The sequence below is a fragment of the Cupressus sempervirens genome, chromosome 6 (genome assembly GCF_028749045.1).
Source record: "Cupressus sempervirens isolate cs-2001-9-10 chromosome 6, ASM2874904v1, whole genome shotgun sequence".
Taxonomy (NCBI): Eukaryota; Viridiplantae; Streptophyta; class Pinopsida; order Cupressales; family Cupressaceae; genus Cupressus; species Cupressus sempervirens.
The window spans coordinates 531,240,019-531,260,413 of record NC_143123.1 but is presented as its reverse complement, the minus strand read 5'-3'; the positions used below and the strand labels follow the sequence as shown (position 1 = coordinate 531,260,413).

At 31.5% G+C, this 20,395-nt stretch overlaps 1 long non-coding RNA gene across 1 annotated transcript; it reads left to right on the top strand.

Moving 5' to 3' along the window:
* Window positions 1-18,971: 18,971 nt before the first annotated feature.
* Window positions 18,972-19,746, top strand: LOC149553355 (uncharacterized). Its single transcript, XR_016353407.1, has 2 exons — window positions 18,972-19,108; window positions 19,332-19,746. It is a non-coding gene; the product is annotated as an uncharacterized LOC149553355 (long non-coding RNA).
* The last annotated feature ends 649 nt before the right edge of the window (window positions 19,747-20,395 follow it).

Sequence of the window (20,395 nt, the reverse complement as noted above, 5' to 3'; positions counted from 1 at the left end):
TAGGGGATGCATTTAACATGTTCAAATTCCATCATCTAACATAAAATGCCTATGCTTTGAGAAACTAAATTTAAGTCCATAAAAAAAATGGAAAAAGGGAAACTCCCTATCTTTCCCTTGATAACATGAATCCAATTCTTAAAAAATTAGCTATATGCAAATAGGGTTCTTCTCATATATATTTTTCTAGGTGGGGATTCCTTATCCATACAATACCCCTTAACCATTACATTTATAGTATTATTCATTGCATCATTGATATAAGATTCTTGATATGAGGACATCCTCATACCTTAGAACCAACATTAGTATGAGAATAATAAACCCAATATACCCTTGAGAAACCCATTGAGAAAACTCCCTAGGTGATAAGGTTGTATTTTCTAGCATAGGATCCTCAAGAAATGGGAGAAATAACACAAGAATAAAGATCCTTCCTAGTGGAGACAATAAAAAAAATTATTACTTCATGAGAACAAACCTAGAATGAGTATAAAAAATGCTCCAAATATTTTTTAAAATTCTCATTTTCTACAAGATCATTAAGACCACTGGCATTTAGCCATAAATAAAAAACAAGTGTCAAAAAAATCACAACAATATGCATTAAGGAATTTAAAATAGAATGTTTCTCATATTTAGACATTCTTATATAAATCCTATCCCAATAGGATCTCCAAGGAAAAAGGGAGGAAATCTTAAGAATCCTTAGTCATGAATCTTCTATCAAAATGTCCATACACTCGACTCAAATTCATCTAGGCCTAGACACAACCTTGAGGGATTTTTATTTTTTCTTGCAATATTTTGAGCCCACTTTGGGAATTTTAATTTATTTTTTCCCCAATGTGATTGGCCCTTTTAATTTTGATTCTAATTTCAATATGAAAGGGCCCAGGGGGCTTACTCACTTTATTTGAACATAGAAAATATTTATCCAGAATCTTTACAATCTAGTATTCATGCTAAGAAGATATCAAGTTTCACTCAAGGAGTTTAATCAAAGTCCCCCATTCAATTTAGTTATTCATGCATTTCCTTCTATATATAGGTATATATAGGTATGTGCAAGATCATGGTGTACCAAAAACTGATAATTTGTAAAATATGTAGTTTTGTAATGCCTCAAAACATTTCAAAATCCATTCCAAAAATTTTCCCATGAGTCATAAGACCAAACCAAAAAAATAATACCTTTATAAGGCTTGGTATATATTTGGATACCATCCCTACATGGTCAACTTTCAAAATGTCCCAAAAACATGTTTTTGGCATGTTCTTATGTATTTTTTTTACTTCAAACATGTATCAAACAACTTTTTTTCACCCAAATTGGATGAAACAAAAAGGGTTTCTTATGAATATTCTTAGCTTACCATTAGTGCAATGTCTTTCAAATTACAAGTTTAGTAAGTAATTATTACTTATTTTCTAATGGATTTACGTATAAAGTGTTGATTGACACACTAATTGAAAAATAGCTATAACTTTCAAATGGTAAAAGATTTTGAAAATTCAAAAGATGCATCACATTCTATTCTTCTTCTATTATAAGGAAAAAATAAATTAAATTAAATTTTGTAGAGTTTTGAATTAGTTAAGGTGGTCAAATAGGAGAGTTTTCTATTCAAAAAATACTATAGTAGAAAATTCATAATTAATTAATTATTTAGAATAAAAATATTAGAAAGTATGTGTCACATTTGGTAATACATATAATTTTATTTTTTTTGAATTAGTAAATGACCAAATCCTAGATTAATTTTTGTTATTTATTGTAATTAATTATTTTTATGTGTTAAGCAAAGTTGAACCAAAGACCTCTCACATGAGAGGCTCACAAGTCATCACTGTGTTGTGGTATTTTGCCTCTAGTAATGTGTAATTATTATATCTAGGATCTTATTAAAAAGTATTATCATTTAATTTTTATTAAGGTGGTCAGACATATGTGTACTTCTTATTTTTCTCCTAAATTATTTGTACTATGGCATTAAAATTCAAAATTTTAACCAATCAATTTTTATTTTTTTAGATAAGGCCTAGTATTTTAGAAACTAAATTCAATTTCCTAGAGATTCTTTTGTTTCAACATTTTGATGTAAGGTTCATAACAAGTTGAAAATTGCATGTCAAGTTAACATAACCCTTATTTGCTGATTTTTCATTGCCACTTAAGGGCATAGTTTGGTTGACCATGATCCTTCACATAACCATATATATCTTATTTCTTCATTGGAAATAGAAGAGTTCACCATCAAAGAAGGAGATTTGCACTCATCAATATTGTACAAGCACTCAAGAATTCAACCAATCAAGCATTTGAGAATACTTGCATCCACAGATATGTGAATTAACACTTGTAGATATATTTCATTTGTAAAGACATTCTACATCATACATATATATACAAGTATTCATACATTTTTGTTGATGGTAGATTTGAATCAATCCATGGAGGTTTGACAAGAGAGGTGAATATTTATATTTGTATGGGCATAAATGTTTTAGAAGTTCATTTGAAGGATAATTTCTAAACAAGAGCTTGACCAAGGAAATCCCCTTCACCCACAAAATTTGTATGTTTCTTGTGTGTAGGAGAATAATTGTGGACTTTCACATCTATAAAATAGGGTATTGTAGATTTAGGGTTTCAGTGTCTTTCAAAATTATGGATTCTCATATTTTAGTAAAGTACAAGTACATGTTGACCTCAACCGATACCATGATTGACCTATACCCTAGAAGTTAAGCTATTAGTAGGGCCTCCATATTTTGATGGTTTATATATTCCATATTTTAGGTTATAGATTTAGCTCAATTTATGTTTCTATTATAGTTTAATGGTATGTTTTGAAATTTTGTCTTATTTAGTCTTATATCCCCAAAGACCAATTTGATTCTCTCAATTTTTCATTTCTTATATCAAATCTCTTTATGTACTTGATTTTCATATATAATTATACTTTACTTGCATCATATAAATAGTCAATCAACTTACATTAATCAAACATAATCAATCAATCCATAAAATTAAATAGAAAGAATGACCATTCAAATAAATCCTTAATTTTACACATTTGGATGAACTTGGATATAGCATTGACATTGAGATATATTTATTTTTGGTTGAGCTAATATAATTCATGTTTTCTTGAAGTTTATGCTCAAAGGTCTCTCATTCTTTCTCCTAATGTGCATGAAATATCCAATAACACCCCCAATCCCCTATGCTTCAAATATTTTATTTCACATAAAGTAACACATATATATAGAGTCCATAAATGATAATTATTTCATTGCAATAAAAATATAGAAAAGTGAGGCATTTGATAGGGTATTATAATATGGAAATGAAAATGCATATATTAGAATAATAACACATTAAGAACCTAATCAATAAGGATATCATATTCTTGAAAAATAAATAAAAATTGTTGGAATTCTTTTAGAATAACTAACGGGGTGGGTGAATCAGTTATTCAAGGTCCACATGTACAAATAAAACTTTTCACAATTTAGCGAATCCATAAAACATTCTTAACCATGCATGCATTCATTTTTTGTTAACCAAAACTGATATGTTACTATTAAATCAACATGTAGAAATCTAAATCATAAAACACAACATATCCATCAACACACTTGACACAATGATTTAACATGGAAACCCAATTTGGTAAAAACCACCAATAACATGCTATTCCTTTTTCACTCTTCTAAAGTGATGCCCTATTAAAGTCCAACCCTGTTAAAGGTTACAAAACACACTGTTAAATGTGACCCAGTTAAGGGATTTCAATCACTTTGTTAAAAGTGAGCCTTGTTAGAGGGCTTTAGGCCATGCACTTGGAATGCCACCCTATTAAAGGATTTTCCAATGACTGTTAAGTCAACCTTACTCGAAAGGATTTACCTATGCTAATACAACTGTTAGAAAGTAATAGTAGAGATTTTATCTGATACAACTTATAACCTTACTTGCAGATTACATATCACTATTTAGTCCTCAACTCTACTTGGCTTCCAATCTTTATAGCTCTGATAGCTTGTTCACCCTTCAAGCATTCATCCTCTTTAAGCCTTCTTTCTCAATTCGGCATTGCAGACTTCTTCACTTGGGTCACTTGATGAAGCAAACCCCTTTCCTTCTCCTTATTAGATTTTTGCATCAAAACTCTCTTACTTATTTCTTCATGACTATAAATCCCTACATATAGGTAATTAAAACTCTTTTCTCGCTCATTATTCATCACCAAAATTAGGGTTTTTGATGGATTAGGTAGGATACAATGTATCTACCCCATATCTTGTCTTTTTTAGAAACTTCTCCTAGAATCCATTTGAATTCACCTTCAAAATAGTTTACATATGATTCTGTACCACTAGCTCATTAATCTTATCTTCTTCCTAATTCACAAGTTCCAAGAAAACAAGCTTATCATCTTTTAGCTGGTGAATCTTTTTTTTTTTTCATAATGCAGTAGTTGGACATTATCAATTTACTGATGCTTGGCACATACTATGTTACTGGGCATCTATTGTAAAATCACTCAGCATCAACTAGCTTGCTCTGGCACCTACTAACTTGCTCAACATCCACTATAATTTGCTTTCATTCAGCTCCAACTAACTTTTTGCTTGGCTTGCACTAAATTTTCTTGACACCTACTATCAACTTGGTCAAGCTTGGAAAATAAACTTTGTTCAACCTTATTCTTTTGATCTTTCTAAATGTAGCTAGTCATTTTGTAACCTCAAGTGGATCATCAATACATTATGTTATCACTATCTTAACTAATTCTTGCACTTCAATACATATTCATAACTCAACCTTTCCTCTAGCTACTTGTGTTACATCTTATTGATTAAATCCTCCTCATCAATCAACTAAGTGATAGTGCTTGAAATATATAAGCAATTGTCTTACCAACATGTAGCAAGTTTGACATCAATGACAAAACAATGATTCAAAACACACACTCCTCTTCAACAATTTTCCCACTCAAATGATCTTCTCAATCATATATCAACAATCTCCCTCTTTGACATTGATGGCAAGCCAAACTAATCAACCAGTCAAATAAATGATGAACATCTTGTTCCACCAAACTAACTAGGTTAAAATAGTAAGGCAATACCAAAAAGAAAACTTGTGATTAAAACATCTCCCTCTATCAGCCTTTCTCCCTCTATCAACAATTCTCTTTTGATTAGGTTACAAAATATAACATTCTCTTCATTCATGGATTAGTAGAATATCTCCCTCTTTTTGTTTTGATCCTTCATCTGATTGCTTTCTGCTATCTCCCTCTTTCTTTCTTACCAATCTATAATTATTTTCTCTTGATTAGTTCTCCCTTGATTGGTGTAATGTAATTTCTCCCTCTTTTACAACAATGCCAAAGACATATACTTAACACTTGGCATCTTTGTTGTATGTAGATATAAACTTTTGCAGGTTCTTCAATTTTTTGCCTCTGTCACCTTGCTTGTGATTGATTTGTAGTTCTAGTTCTATCATTACTTTAGGCAGTTCCTAAAGTAAAATCCACTGCATCAATGTGTATGAAATGAATGTTAGCTTGTTTGATGTAGAGTACTCACTCTGTCTTTTACATAGCCTTTGATAGGGGTATCACCCCTAGTTTACCTCTCAGATATTTATAAGCATCCTTAGGTAATGCTTTTGTGAAAATATCAGCAATTTTATCATTTGTGTTGATATATTCCATCTTCACCTCTTTGTCTTGAACCAACTCCCTTACATAATGATACTTTATTGCAATGTGCTTTGTCTTTGTATGCATTACAAAATTCTTTGATATATTTATAGCACTTGTATTATCACAATAAAATATCACTAGTTTTGTGATATCTTCCTTCATTCCCTTAAGTAGTTGCTTGATTCATACAATGTTTATGCAATTAATAGCTCTTGCAACATACTTTGCTTCAGTAGTAGATTGGGAAGTACAACTCTGCTTCTTACTAGTCCACATAACAAGTCTTCTACCTAAGAAGAATGGTCCTCCACTAGTGCTTTTTCTATCATTAATATTTCCAGCCCAGTCAACATCAATGTAGGCTTTTAGTTCAAACTTTTCATTCTTCTTATAGTATAAACTGTACTCCTCTATTCCTTTCAAGTATCTCATTATTATTTTCATGGCCATCAAGTGATTCTCTCTAGGGTTAGTAGAAAATATTGCTACTATCCCCACAGCTAATGCAATATCAGGTATGTTATGTACTACATATTGAATTTTTCCAATCATGGATCTATATAATGTTTGATTGACCTCAGCTAAATCATCATTCTTTGATAGCTTGAGTGTTGTCACCATAGGTGTACTTACTGGTTTTGAATCCTCAAGTCCAAATGTCCTCAATATCTCTTTGACATATTTTAATTGAGTGATATAAACACCATATTTCATTTGATAAACTTGTAATCTCACAAAGAATTTGATCTCACCAAACATTGACATTTCAAACTCTTATTTCATCTGATTTGCAAAATCTTTACACAAAGCATATTTTCCTCTAAATATGATGTCATCAACAAATATTTTAGATAACAATATACCTTTTTCTTTATCTATCTTCATGTACAAATTGTTGTTAGCATCTATCCTTTCAAATCCAATCTTAACAAGATAAGTATGAAGTCTCTCATACCATGCTCTTGGTGCTTGTTTCAATCCATATAAGGCTTTTTGTAGTCTACATACCATGTTCTTATTATTTTTATCCACAAATCCTTCTAGCTATTCTATGTAGACCTCTTCTTCTAATATGTCATTTAGAAATGTAGACTTGACATCCATCTGATAAACTTTGAAACCTTTGTATGCAGCATAAGCAAGAAAAATTCTTACTCCTTCCATTGTTACAACAAGGGAAAATAATTCACCATAGTCAATTCCTTCCTCTTGTGCATACCCTTTGCAAACTAATCTTTCTTTTTTTCTTGTCACCTCACCATTCTCATCTAACTTGTTTTTGAATACCCATTTTGTACGAATCACATTCTTCTCTTCTAGTCTAGGAACCAGACTCCAAGTCTTGTTCTTTTCTATCTACTAAATTTCTTCTTCCATAGCCTTGTACCAGTTTTCATCTTTCAATACATCTCTCACTATCTTAGGTTCCTTCATGCTTAACAGACATGATTCACCTCTCAATCTATTTCTTATCATTGGCCTTGCATTTTGTCTCCAATGATTTGATCTATAGGATGGTGACTCTTGACATATTTAGATAGTCTAGGCTCAATTCTTGTTACTGCATTCTATCTCTCAGCTTTAGTATCACTGTGTGCATCTCTATTAGGTGCTTCAACATCTCTTTCATGCATGCTAATCTTAGAGGCAAATTGTGCATTCTCCTCATTCTGCAGGTTGACATTCATAGGATGTGACTTAGCAGTTGTTGAAACTTGTTGTTGGTTTGTTGCATGATTTGTAGCATCTTCTTCAGCAGACATTCCTTCATAATAGTATACAAATAATTTGCATGCCTCTGGTTCTTTTGTTGATTCAGCCTCATATGCTTCTATAAATTCATCAAATTCACATTTACACTTTCCATAATTTTGTTAGTGTTAGTAATTCAACACTTATAAGCTTTACTTCTTGTGGAGTAACCAAGGAATATACCTTCTTCACTCTTTGCATCAAACTTTCCACTCCTAACATCTTTAAGAATATAGAATTTTCTTCCAAATACCTTAAAATATTTCACATTAGGTGGATGACCATACAATAGTTCAAAAGGTGTTGAGTGAGTACCATTCTTTACTTGCACATGATTCAAGGTGTATACAATAGTACTTACAGATTCTCTCCTATATTTTAGAGCAACATTTTTCTCCATCATGAGTGTTTTGGCATAGTGTTTCTTCTTTCAGTAATTCCATTTTGTGGAGGGGTCCTAGGTGTAGATTTCTATCTCTTAATTCCTTTGTCATTGCAGAACATCTCAAACTCATGTGAAGTGAATTCACCTCCTCTATTTGATCTCAAGCATTTCAAACTCTTACCTATTTGTTTCTCAACTCTTGCCAAGTACAATTTAAACATTTGAAAAGCATCTCACTATTGTTTTAAAAACATGACTATCATCATTCTAGAGTAATCATCAACAAACAACATTATATGTGTATCTCCTTTGCAGCTTTGCACCTCAATAGGCCCATACAAGTCAGTATGAACAATTTCAAGTATTTCCTTAGAGGTATAAGCTTTACTTTTAAAGCTTGACTTTGTCAGATTGCCTAGTTGACATTGTGCACATTATATTTTCTAGTTTCTTCAACTTAGGCAAACCTCTAACTCTTTTCATGTTGCTAATATTAATCAGATTATCAAAATTTACATGACATAACCTCTTGTGCCAAAGCCATACATCATCAAATTTTGCAATAAGACAAGTAGCATCTTCTACATCCAAATAGAATAGATTACTTCTAGTTTGATCACCTTTACCAATCAAGTTTCCATTTGTATCATATATCTTAGATAATTTCTTTTCAAACTCAACTTTGCATCCCAAATTGTTCAATTGTGACACACTTAACAAGTTATAATTCAATCCTTCAACATAATAAACATTATCACATGAAATCTTGTTTGTGAGTTTGGTAGTTCCTTTTCTTTTTATCAAGCATGGTGCATCATTACCAAATATTACACTATTTCCATTATAATAGGTTAAGGTAATGAACTTACTTTTGTCTCCAGTCATGTGATGTGAGCGTCCATTGTCAATGATCCATTTGTCATTCTTGTTCACACAAGTCATAAGTGCAGTTGCCTCTTCCTCGTCTGATTCATCCTTCATTGCAACATATACCACTTCATCATCATTTTCATCAAAGTCATGTTTATCAGCAATGTAGCATGACTTCTTGCCTTTAGCTCTATAATCTCTTCCATCATCTTCTCTTATATTTTTGTGCTTGTTCCCTTCTCTGAAGTTCTTCTTCTATGCACATCTTGTTGCAATATGACCAACTTCATTGCAATTGAAATAAATGATAGGCAGCTTACCTTTGAACTTGCCTTTTCCTCTGTGAAATATTATTGCCAACAAAGATATCTTCATCATCTGTACTACTATCACTAGATGCATACTTTATCTTTCTTTTCATCTTCTTTGGCTTTACCTCCTTAGAATCCTTCAGGAACAATTTTTCTTTGAAAGTTGATTCAATACTTTCTAGTCTATAATTGTCAAAATTAGATAACTCAAAAGTAGTGAATCTTCCTACTAGACCTTCAAGGGTTAGATCATTTCCTGGTAGACATCTTAACTCTTGGATTGCAGACACTCTATTGGCATACACAGGCAACAATGTTCTCAAGACTAGCATAGTATCAACATCTATTTTACTAGTAGTACCTTTTATTGCACAAATAACTTCTTTTATTCTAGAAACATATTGAGAAATATTCTCACATTCTTCCATTCTCATGTCATCAAACTTACCTCTAAGGCTCTCTGACTTGGGTCTTTGAACATTTTTCTCTCCTCCATAGATGGTGTCTAGGGCATCCCACATCTACTTTTCACTTTTAAGGCTTTTGATATCATCAAACTCAACATAGCTTAGGGTAAAAGAAATCTCCAACATCGCCTGATTGTGTTCTTCCTTTTTCTTCAAATCTTTAGTAGTTAGGGCTCCTATTGGATCAACATGTTCTACTAAAATGCAAGACTATGCATAATCTCCAAGTCCTCCAAGGTGTAGCTTTATCAAACTTTTCCATGTAGAAAAGTTATCTCTATTGAGCTTGGGTACCTCTCTTTTTGAAATCTTGATCTTTGTGCTTCTAGTACCTTAAAACCCTCTTAAGCAAATGGCTCTGATGCCAATTGTTGGAATTCTTTTAGAATAACTTAGAGAGGGGGGGTGTGAATCATTTATTCAAGGTCTAGATGTACAAATAAAAAAATTCACAATTTAGTGAACCCATAAAACATTCTTAACCATGCATGCATTCATTTTGTGTTAACCAACACTAATTTGTTATTATTAAATCAACATGCAAAAATGTAAAGCATAAAACACAACATATCCATCAACACACTTAACACAATGATTTAATGTGGAAATCCAATTTGGGAAAAACCACTAGTAACATGCTACTCCTTTTTCACTCTTCTGAAGTGATGCCTTGTTAAAGGTTACAACACACACTGTTAAATGTGACCTGGTTAAGTGATTTCAATCACCCTATTAAAAGTGAGCCTTGTTAGAGGGCTTTAGGCCACTCACTTAGATTGCCACCCTATTAAAGGATTTTCCAATGATTGTTAAGTAAACCTTACTCCAAAGGATTTACCTTATGCTAATACAATTGTTAGAAAGTAACAATAGAGCTTTGATCTAATACAACTTAAAACCTTACTTGCAAATTGTAAATCACTATTCAATCCTCAACTATACTTGGCTTCCAATCTTTGCAACTCTGATAGCTTGTTCACCCTTCAAGCATTCATCCTCTTTAAGCCTTCTTGCTCAATTTTCCATTGCAAACTTTTTCACTTGTGTCACTTGATGAACCAAACTCCTTTCCTTATCCTTGTTAGATTTTCACGTCAAAACTCTCTTACTTGTTTGCTTCATGATTAGAAATCCCTACATATAGGAAATTAGAACTCTATTCCCACTCATTATCCACCACTAAAATTAGGGTTTTCAATGGATTAGGTAGGATACAATGTATCTACCCCATATCTTATCTTTTCTAACAACTTCTCCTAGAATCCATTTGAATTTGCCTCCAAAATGATTTACATAAGATTTTGTGCCACTAGCTCATCAATCTTATCTTCCTCCTAATTCACAAGTTCCAAGAAAATAAACTTGTCAACTTTTATTTGGTGAATCTTCGATCTTTTCATAATGCATTAGCTTAGCATTATCAATTTACTTATGCTCAACACATACTGTGTTACTCAACATCTATTTTAAAATCACTCGGCGTTAACTAGATTTTACTAGTGCTTGGCATCAATTGAAAATTACTCAACATAAACTGGCTTGCTCAACACCTACTAACTTGCTCGACATCCAATAAATTTTTCTTTCACTCAGCTCCAACTGAATTTTTTCTCGACTTGCACTAACTTTTCTTGGCACCTACTATCAACTTGGTCAAGCTTGGCAAATGAACTTTGTTCAACCTTATTCTTTTGATATTTCTAAGTGTAGCCAGACATTTTGTAACCTCAAGTAGATCGTCAATACATTATGTTATCACTAGCTTAACTAATTCTTGCACTTCAATGCATAATCATAACTCAACCTTTCCTCTAGGTACTTTTGTTATATCTTGTTGATCAAATCCTCCTCATCAATTAACTAAGTGATAGTGCTTGAAACATATAAGAAATTGTCTTACCAACATGTAGCAAGTTTAACATCAATGAAAAAACAATGATTGAAAACACACACTCTTCTTCAATAGTTTTTCCACTCAAATGATCTTTTCAATCATATATCAACAAAAAATATGGATATTAGTTAGAATTATCAAACAAGAGACCTTAAATTATCTCAAGATCCAATTTTGAAGAGTAACTAGAGTCATTTATGAAGAGAATGCTCACATATAAGTAATATATGTTTGTTAAGTACTCATTCTAACATATGTAATGTTATAAAATATAATTTTAATTAGAAGTTTCTATGAGTATCATTATATTATAGCTCTAGAAGATAGAACACTAAATGAGATTCTCAAAAAAATACATTATTCCACTTTGAAAAGAAGCATAAGGTTCCTACAACATTGTGTAGATTATACAGGCTTACCAAAGACATGTTGAGAATATAGAGGTATTAAAATATATTTTTTGGTCCCAACAAAAATAATAAGATATAGTTAACATGAAACTATAGCATAGTAATTATGGTATATAGTGAAAGTGATCTCTCTCTCTCTCTCTCTCTCTCTCTCTCTCTCTCTCTCTCTCTCTCTCTCTCTGTGAAAAATGATATGATAAATATATTATGACTTTTAGATGCCATGTGGCACCCAATGGTAGGTGATGGAGGAGGTGACCGACCAATGGTAAGGTGACACATGTTAGCCCAGTCAAAATAGTTTGACCTAAAATGTAGGATTGAAGAAAAAAAATTTGAGTTAGAAAATCTAATATTTTATTATTATTTTCTTCTAGTTTCACATACAGGAACATTTTAAATTAAAAGTAGGATTTAAGGGAAAATCATCTGATTTTTGTTTTAGAAACATGACTATCATCATTCTAGAGTAATCATCAACAAACAACATTATATACTTATTTCCTTTGTAGTGAAAACCTCTAACTCTTTTCATGTTGTTGATATTAATCAAATTATCAAAATTTACATGACATAACCTCTTGTGCCAAAGCCATACATCATCAAATTTTGCAATAAGAAAAGTAGCATCTTCTACATCCAAATAGAATAGATTAATTCTAGTTTGATCACCTTTACCAATCAAGTTTCCATTTGTATCATATATCTTGGCTGATTTGTTTTCAAACTCAACTTTGCATCCCAAATTGTTCAATTGTGACACACTTAACAAATTATAATTCAATCCTTCAACATAATAAGCTTTATCACATGAAATCTTGTCTGTAAGTTTGATAGACTCTTTTCCTTTTATCAAACATGGTGCATCATTACCAAATCTTACACTATTTCCATCATAATAGGTTAAGGTAATGAACTTACTTTTGTCCCTAGTCATGTGACGTGAGCATCCACTATTAATGATCCATTTTTCATTCTTGTTCACACAAGTCATAAGTGTGGTTGCCTCTTCCTCATCTAATTTGTCCTTCATTGCAACATATACCACTTCATCATCATTTTCATCAAAATCATGTTCATCAGCAATGTAGCATGACTTCTTTCCTTTTTCTCTGTAATCTCTTATATCATCTTCTTTTTTGTTTTTGTGCTTGCTACCTTCTCCGAAGTTCTTCTTTTGCATACATCTTGTTGCAATATGGCCAACTTCATTGCAATTTAAATAAATGATAGGAAGCTTACCTTTGAACTTGCATTTTCCTCTGTGAAATCTTCTTGCCAACAATGCTTCCAATTTTTCAATGTCTTCCTCATCTGTACTTCTGTCACTAGATCCATACTTTATCTTTATTTTCTTCTTCTTTGGCTTTATCTCCTTTGAATCCTTCAGAAACAATTTTTCTTTGAAAGCTGATTCAATAATTTCTAGTTTGTAGTTGTCAACATTAGATAACTCAAAAGCAGTGAGTCTTCCTACTAGGCCTTCATGAGTTAGATCATTTCTTGGTATACATATTAACTCTTGGATTGTAGACACTTTATTTGCATACATAGGCAACAATGTTCTCAACACTTTACTTAGCATAGTATCATCATCTATTTTACTAGTAGCGCCTTTTATTGCACTAACAACTTCTTTTATTCTAGAAACATATTGAGCAATATTCTCACCTCCTTCCATTCTCATATCATCAAGCTTACCTCTAAGGCTCTCTGACTTGGCTCTTTGAACATTTTTTTCTCCTCCATAGATGGTGTCTAGGGCATCCCACATCTACTTTGCACTTTTAAGGCCTTTGATATCATCAAACTCGTCATAGCTTAGGGTAGAGGCAATCTCCAACATCGCCTGATTGTGTTCTTTCTTTTTCTTCAAATCTTCAGTTGTTAGGGCACCTGCTGGATCAACATGTTCTACTGAAATGCAAGACTGTGCATAATCTCCAAGTCCTCCAAGGTGTAGCTTCATCAAACTTTCTCATGCAAAAAAGTTAATCTCTATTGAGCTTGGGTGCCTCTCTTTTTGACATATTGATCTTTGTGCTTCTAGTACCTTAAAACTAATCCTCTTAAGAAGATGGCCCTAATACCAATTTTTGGAATTCTTTTAGAATAATTGAGAGGGGGGATGAATCAAATATTCAAGGTCTAGATGTACAAATAAAAAAATTCACAATTCAATGAACCCATAAAATATTCTTAACCATGCATGCATTCATTTTGTGTTAACCAAAACTGATATGTTATTGTTAAATCAACATGTAGAAATGTAAAGCATAAAACACAAAATATCCATCGCCACACTTGACACAATGATTTAATGTGGAAACCCAATTTGGGAAAAACCACCAGTAACATGCTACTCATTTTTCACTCTTTTGAAGTGATGCCTTGTTAAAGGCCAACCCTGTTAAAGGTTACAACACACACTGTTAAATGTGACCCACTTAAGGGATTTCATTTGCCTTGTTAAAAGTGAGCCTTGTTAGAGGGCTTTAGGCCATTCACTTGGAATGCCACCCTATTAAAGAATTTTCCAATGACTTTTACGTTAACCTTACTCGAAAGGATTTACCCTATGCTAATACAATTGTTAGAAAGTAACAGTAGAGCTTTGATCTAATACAACTTACAACCTTACTTGTAGATTGTAGATCACTATTCAGTCCTCAACTCTACTTGGCTTCTAATCTTTGCAACTCTAGCATCTTGTTCACCCTTCAAGCATTCATCCTCTTTAAGCCTTCTTGCTCAGTTTTCCATTGCAGACTTCTTCACTTGGGTCACTTGATGAAGAAAACCCCTTTCCTTCTCCTTGTTAGATTTTTGTATCAAAACTCTCTTACCTATTTTCTTTATGACTAGAAATCCCTACATATGGGAAATTAGAACTCTTTTCCTTCTCATTATCCATCACCAAAATTAGGGTTTTCAATGGATTAGGTAGGATACAATGTATCTACCCCAGATCTTGAATTTTCTAGAAACTTCTAGAATCCATTTTAATTCACCTCCAAAATGATTTACATAAGATTCTATGCCACCAACTCATCAATCTTATCTTCCTCCTAATTCATAAGTTCTAAGAAAACAAACCTGTTGACTTTTATTTGGTGAATCTTTGATCTTTTCATAATGCAGTAGCTTAGCATTATCAATTTACTGATGCTCGACACATATTGTATTACTCGACATCTATTGTAAAATCACTCAACATCAACTAGATTTTCTGGTGCTCGACATCAACTAAAAATTACTTGGCATCAAGTAGTTTGCTCAACACCTACTAACTTGCTTGACATCCACTAAAATTTGCTTTCACTCAACTCCAACTGACTTTTTTCTCAGCTTGCACTAACTCAGCTCGACACCTACTATCAACTTGGTCAAGCTTGGCAAATGAACTTTGTTCAACCTTATTCTTCTGATCTATCTAAGTGTAGCTAGTCATTTTGTAACCTCAAGTAGATCATCAATACATTATGTTATCACTGTCTTAACTAATTTTTGCACTTCAATACATAATCATAACTCAACCTTTCCTCTAGGTACTTTTGTTACATCTTGTTGATCAAATCCTCCTCATCAATCAACTAAGTGATAGTGCTTGAGACATATAAGCAATTGTCTTACCAACATGTAGCAAGTTTGACATCAGTGACAAAATAATTATTGAAAACACACACTCTTCTTCAACATTTTTTCCACTCAAATGATCTTTTCAATCATATATCAACAAAAAAATGGATATTAATTAGAATTATCAAACAAGAGACCTTAAATTATCTCAAGGTCCAAGTTTGAAGAGTAACTAGAGTCATTTATGAAGAGAACACTCACATATAAGTAACATATGTTTGTTAAGTACTCATTCTAACACATGTAATGTTATAAAATATAATTTTAATATAATTAGAAGCTTCTATGAGTATCACTATATTATAGCTTTAGAACATAGAACATTAAATGAGATTCTCTAAAAAATACATTATTCCACTTTGAAAAGAAGCATAGGGTTCCTACAACATTTTGTAGATTATACAATCTTACGAAAGATGTGTTAAGAATATAGAGTATTAAAATATATTTTTTGGTCCCAACCAAAATAATAAGATATAGTTAACATGAAACTATAGCATAGTAATTATGGTATATATTGGAAGTGATCTCTCTCTCTCTCTCTCTCTCTCTCTCTGTGTGTGTGTGTGTGTGTGTGTGTGTGAATTATGATATGATAAATATATTATGACTTTTAGATGCGAACTATTATAGTGTAGAAGATGGTTGTATGTGATTTAGGGATGGTATAGAAGGAAATTAGTACTTTAGTGTGAATTGAATTGTGTGTGTTTACAAATACATTTACAATTGTTCAATTTTGAACTTCATATTTTTGTCTACTAATATTATTTTTGTATTTTAGGCATTGATCACAACAAGAAGTGAGCTGCACCAATATGGATTCTCTCTTATATTTCATAAATAGTTACATAATACTTGAGATTTAACCTTTTATTTGGTTTTTCCCATCTTGGGATTTGACAATAAAAATGTAGTGTTATGCTATGCTGCATTGTTTTCTTTCTATTATTTCATTTACATGAAGTTTAAATTATGCGATGTGGATAGTTACTGAAATAATTTAAATATTTTAAAGGCATATTGATTCACTCCTGCCCTCTCAATATACTATATGTTTATTATATCAATCGTATGAGAGTCTTACATTTTTTTGGCATTCACTTTTCTTTACAAGTTTCTTCTATGGCTCTTGAAAAAGCTAGTTTTGTTAAGGAAATTACTAGATCATCAAACCTTTTTCAGATTTGAAAGAAATTTATAAATTTAAATTGTAAGATATACCAATCATGTTTACTATTTTTTTTGTTGGGTTCTTTGAAAACTTCTATTTTTAAAATTAAAGATGGGTACTAATGATTTGAACATATTGCTTGAGAATCTTGTTATTTTCACTATTATTTGGGTGAATTATTTTTTCAATCTAATAAAAAAACATTATTCTATCCTTTAAATAGGTTGAGAAGGATTTAAAAGGAAATTAAATATAAAAAGAATTATCAACCATTCTATGATTTTAAGTCTATGTATTGAACAATTAGTTTTGAAAAATGTAGAACTTGACCTTGACACCTAATCATCATGGGGGAGTAAATTTTAAATTAAAATATTTTGTATAATTTTCTTTTGTGTGGAAGTATAGAAGGTGGTCAATATTTGGTTTCTATGGGTGGCAAAAGGTTTGCATAATAAATTTTTAACCCTTTAGTAAATGTTTAATGATACATGGATTAAAAATATTTAAATGAGGCATTCAAAATCTCTAGATATTATTCAAAATTTTTTTAATTTATAAAGTTTAGGTCATCTAACCAACATTAAAAAGGACCTTTCAAGTTATTGTTTATGATTTCTCTATTTTGGTGATTGAAAAATAGATAAGATACAATTTATTCAAACCCTAGTGGAAGGATTGTAAATGATACATTGATACACACTTTTACTAATTATTATCCGTACAATAGATATCTGTAGTTTTCTCCACATCATGCTATGGTTGGTTAGCTAAGCCATCACTAATAGATTAACAAATATATCTGTAGTGTTCTTTGCATATTGCTATGGTTGGTTAGCTAAGCCACCACTAATAGCTTAAGTATTATGTGAAACTTGAAATCATAGATTATTGACTATTTGAGTGGCTATTCTTAAGCCTAAGTAGGCACATTCTAAAAGATGTAATAATTATCAAATTGTTTTAATTGGTGCTAACTTATTGCATCTAGTAGGTCATAATCTGATTGTTTATCTTATGTATAATAAGATTCTCTAAAGTTTTTTTTTTCTACACTAAAGTTCAAGAACCTAAGAGTTAGATTCATGACCATTTTAGACATTTAGACCTATTCTTTTTAATTAGCAATTATTTTTACTAGTAGATTTTCCATATATTTTTTCCAAACATAGCCCAAATTGACATTGTGTCAAACTAAAGATTCTCAAATCAATAGTTGAAAAGATAAAGACCAATTTATTTTAAAGATTTTAGTTAGGTATAGATTTCTCTCTTTAAATTGAATCTACAAGTTTCTCTAATATGTTAATGTAAATTTAAGCATAAACTAGTATACTCATTTGAAGATCTTTTGGACAACTGCTGAAACATTCTTTGCATTATTTTTCGAGTCATGCGTCCTCCATCTTGCCTTCCTCAAGGGATTTGGAGATATAGCAACAAGCCAACATGCAAGAGAGACCATGGTTCTCATTCTCATTGATCTTAATGTTGTAAAAGCATAGATAATGTTGTTTATGATTAGTCCTAGCCTCACAACCACTTCATGCCTATTCAGATGGCAATAGTACCCCTACTTAATAAAATTGTAGCAAGGTTCCTTGATTAGAATTGATCATTTATCTGACATATTGTCAACAATCTTTAAAAGATATTCTTAAAGAAGGGGTGCACTCATTATATATATACCTTTAAAGACTTTTTAAAAGCCATTCAATAATGACGTTCAATTATTATAATACTTTAGATATTTAGTTTTATGGCATGTTTCAAGTTTACCTAATCTAAACAAATAAAATATTCCTTTCTCACACTACTTCCCTTAAAATATTTATGCTATCATCTTTTAGTTCGAATAAAATTAATTATACTTATTCATTCAAAAGAAATGCATATTAGCATTTCTTCACCGAACTTGGATGTAATCAACCCAAAAGCTGACGACAACGAGTCTTCTGTATATTGTTAAAAATAATGTTTATTATAGTAGCTGGGCATTTAATGCACAGTCCAGAACTTTCTACTTGCTTCTTGGAGCCTCTCTCTTTGTGCAAAATGTGAATTTAAAATTATGTAGAAATCTCTAGAGTGCTTCCTTTCTTGAAGCTTCTCAAGAACCCTCTAGAAATATGTATGAGCTCTATAAATAGAGCATTCCTCTCAGCTGTAATAACAAGAAGAAACTTTATAGCTCTTTGATATATTTGAGTTTTGCTGCTCTGTTTTTTAAGCTCTGTTTTTATGCTCTGTTTTTATTCTTTGTGCTGCTGTTTTAATTCATCATGGTATCAGAGCACTTTCAATTCTTTGGGCTGTGAATATATGATGCTTTTGGAATGAATATATGTGTTTTTCTTGTGTGAATCTTTACATTTGCAGGCTGTAACTAAGGAGTGAACAGCAGTTTGGTTTGGGACAAAAAACTACATCAAAGGAAGGATATTGCAGCAAAAGAAAAGTTTTTTTTCTTCAACAAATTGGTGAGACTTTTTCAGTTTCAAGCTTGGGTGTTCAAGTTCTTAAATATCTTTCATTCTCATCCAAAAAAAAAAAGAAAAAAAAAAAGGGAGAGAATTTAACAATGGAATCACTTGGTGTGACTTTGCCTACAGTTAAATTAAATGGAAAAAATTATTATGATTGGGTATCTCATGTTGAAATCACTCTAACCCTTCAAAATTGTTATGATATTGTGACTGGTAGTGAACAAAGGCCTACGAATCCAGGAAATGATCAAGATAATTGGGATAAAAGGGACAAGAGGGCAGCAGCACTAATCAAGCTTACACTTTCAGAAGAAGTTTTTCCAGAAGTTCGTAATGAGAGAAGTGGAGTCAAAGTTTGGGAGATTTTGAAAGATTTATATCAAAATTCAGGTGATGTATGGATCTTATCTCTCACAACTGAATTATACAATTTGAAATTATCAAGCTCACAAGAGATAGTCCCACATTTAAGTAAGTTAAAGGAAAAGAAAAATGAGCTTGCTTCTCTTGGAAAAGATATAGATGATAAAGATTTTGTGCAAATTATATTACAAAGTCTTCCAGGATCTTATCAATCATTTATAAGGGGTTTAGATACTGCAGATAAATTAAAAAGTATTAAATCAGAAGAATTGTGTGCTAAGTTGGTTCAAGAAGAGAAAAGACAAGTTAAAGAAAAAGAATCATTTGATGGTGAATCTCAAGCATTTGTAATGAAAGGAAAACAATATTATAAGAAGTCACAAGAAAATGAATCTAAAGAAAGAAATTGGAAGAATGAAAATAAGAGTATTTCATATATAGATCATAATAGAAGTAAATGGAAATGTCATTATTGTGGTAAAATGGGTCATAAGGCAAATGAATGTTTCAAGAAGAAAAGAGATGTAGAAAAGAAAGTAAATAATTATCCAAAATTAGGAGATTCTAAAAGAAATGCATTTTGTGTTGCACTTAAAGAAAATAATACTTTCAAAGAAGATTGGGTTATTGATTCTGGTGCTACACAACACATGTCTCATAATGAGAATCAATTTGAATCAATAAGTGAAAATAATATAGAAAAAATATATTTGGGGGATAATAGTGCTTTAGAAGTTAAAGGGACTGGTAATGTCAAAATTGATAATGGTTTGTTCAAAAATTTTAAATTAGTCCCTAAATTAAAAACAAATCTGCTTTCAGTATCTCAAATTGCAAGTCAAGGACATAAAATAGAATTCTACAATGATAAGTGCTTAATCAAGGATGTCAATGATAATTATAGAGTCATTGCAATTG